This window comes from Limulus polyphemus, unplaced genomic scaffold (genome assembly GCF_000517525.1).
Source record: "Limulus polyphemus unplaced genomic scaffold, Limulus_polyphemus-2.1.2 Scaffold4956, whole genome shotgun sequence".
NCBI lineage: Eukaryota > Metazoa > Arthropoda > Merostomata > Xiphosura > Limulidae > Limulus > Limulus polyphemus.
The window spans coordinates 60,458-63,286 of NW_013670566.1; the positions used below are offsets into that span (position 1 = coordinate 60,458).

The 2,829-nt window shown below is 33.3% G+C and overlaps 1 protein-coding gene across 8 annotated transcripts in view; it reads left to right on the forward strand.

Moving 5' to 3' along the window:
- Positions 1 to 2,829, forward strand: part of LOC106471904 (eukaryotic translation initiation factor 4E transporter-like) — a 68,651-nt gene that overhangs the window by 57,352 nt on the left and 8,470 nt on the right. The gene's annotated exons all lie outside the window — the stretch shown is intronic.

The following is a 2,829-nucleotide window of genomic DNA, read 5'->3' on the forward strand; positions in this document are numbered from 1 at the left end:
ACCCATGCCTTGTCAGTGTGTGTAGTTCTCAGGTCTGTCTAAACTATACCCATGCCTTGTCAGAGTGTGTGTGTTTGTGTGAGTGTAGTGCTCAGGTCTATCTGAACTATCTGAACATATACAATGTTTCCAGCCTTGTTTGTTTACATTTTTGTGAACTTTGCATTTTGATTCAACTTGTTTCTCCACTTTTTTTGATGAGCCAAGGTGAGTTGTTGTTGTTGTTGATCAAAAAATGTTAACCCATTGTGGCTTTTTTTTTGTTTTGCTATAAATTTGTTAATTGTCATTTGCTGAAATGTGTCTGTTTGCCACTACTTTTACTGAATTGACAATTCTACTGATGGTCAGGTCAAGAAAAATGTGATGGGGAACAGTAAGGTAACTGTCATGGAGTGTTTAACATACAAATGCAAGCATCCACGTTGTGAAATATCCTTCAAATGCAGCCATTGTGATTTATTGTGTGACAGATTATCCTATGTTATAAAAATATCTTGAAAGCATTGTGGAAAGTAGCCAATGAATGCTCTTCTAATTCAGAAATGGACACCAGAAGTAAATCGAACTCTGGCTACTTTGTGTTGCAATTTACTCTTGATTGGGTATTAAGTTCCATCACACAGTAAAATTTATGGCTAAAAGTATATAGATCAATTCAAAGACTGTTGTTCAAATGTTAAAAAAAAAAAAAAGTTCCAAGATAAGTGGAATAGAATTGACTCTGGAAAAATGCTTGAAGGACTACGATTTACGTATCTTGATTGAATTGACATACCATCCAACATGGAGATTTGGCAATGTATCACAGCCCTAACAGCAAAGTACAAAAAACATGATACCCAGAACATTACGTTTTCCAGGGCAATACAGCATCCTTACAGACACACATTGGTGTCCATTGTGTCTGAATCAAACTGCACCATTACACCTAAAAATGCAGTATCTGAGATAAGGTGTGGCATAAAGACAGTGTTTGCAATGATGATTTCCCAAATGATAAACAACTGAAGTCATTAGTTTCTCAAATGCAGTCACAGCAAAAGAGTCAAACAGCTACCATCTCATAGTAATTGTATTGCCATGCCTATGTGCTTTACTGTGCCCATCTACTTGGAAACAAAGCATCATAACTTTTGAAATGTTTATTCAGTTAGTAAAAAAAAAAGAAAAAAAAAAGGTTAAGAGGGGATTTTTGGTTCAAGATATGTCCATTGTAGTAACAAATATATAAAAACTCCTTGGCTCACATATATCAAATTAACACTTTTTACTAATCTTTTTTCCTAAAGTTCTTTATGTCCATGTGTGTAGTATAAATTTTAAGTTACATAAGTGCATATGCATTCAATTTAATGCTACATATTTTTCAACAGTTTACAACTGCATTGGCTTTTTTTTTTCACCTAACCACCACACTGAGCTTATTCAACATAAATAATAAATGTACCTGTACAACAAAGAATAAACACATGTAAAGTTCTCAAATAACAGTCTTGAAGGCAAAGATTGTGTCATCACAAATTTAATGACCAGCTTCCATCAATATCACAGAGTAATGTAATGAAACATGAGCAATAACAAAACAATCTCATCAGAATAGAATGTTTCTTCCAAGATAATACAACACAGATTAATGCAATGCAAACAAACTCAGTAAAATGTTAACCTTGTTAAGTCTACATGACACAAATAATGCTTGCAAAATAGACAACAGCGAAAATTTAGCTTAAGTCTCCAATTATCGACAACACTTATAAGTGCTACCTTAACACCAACTATTTTAAAATAGCAATAGCTATGTGAAATAGTGCTATATGCAGTTATAATAAATACTGGATACACATTCATGATTTCAGCTAAGTATAAAAAACTGTAGAAAGGATCACTACTGATGCCCGAGTAGGGAACTCTACTATGGTAATCATCCACTGTTAAAAACATGGTGCAATATAATTGCAGAAATCCCCATAGAGAAAGCAAACTCAAGTAACAATGAACAATAGCAGTTTGAGTAATGATATGCAACAGCAAAATTGGGAACCTTTCACATGGCTGCTTCCAGTTAATGTGCTAGAAAATGCATGAGTTGTAGTTTCTAACTAATGTGTACCCTAGGAAGACACTGGATTTTTGATGGTGGAAAGTGAAGGACTTAGAAAATTTCACAGCACAACAAGATTAACCCTATCACCACAGGTATCCTTTACTTGCACATAACAAGTTTTTAGTGTCTTACATTCAAAATTTTATTAAACTACTTTTTTTGTTATACCAATTAGAATAGCATAAAATGTTAGCTAATAATCCATATTTTAATAGTATGTAAGTTTTAAGTTCTTAAATCTACAAGGCAATGTTTTAAAAAAACTCCTGAATTTCCCACAGTGTGACACATGTAACCATTTTCTCTAGCCGTCTTGTCTTCTACTTTATTTTATCCACCACCCCTTGGAAAAGTAAGAAATTAAATGTGAATTGCTCACTGTAAAATTGTCATTGCTCTGAATAACCATATTTTTCTTATAGTCTTCAATTTTGTTTGGTTACAGAGCTATCAAATAGAAAATGAAACCCCCTCCTGCCACCCCCATCTGTCACATCCTTTCTTTCAGGATTTGGTAATAATTCTCTTGCGTTTAATTATATATATATTACCTGTAACCAATAGAAAGTCAAGGTTTTCATCTATAAAATGACTTATTGTATAACATTATGTTCTGAACGGTTAAATATTAATTTCACTCAGAGTACCAACATCGTTCCCTTGAGAAATTTAACAATTAGCTTGGATGAATTTGTAACTACTTTTGTCGCATAGCTAGAAAG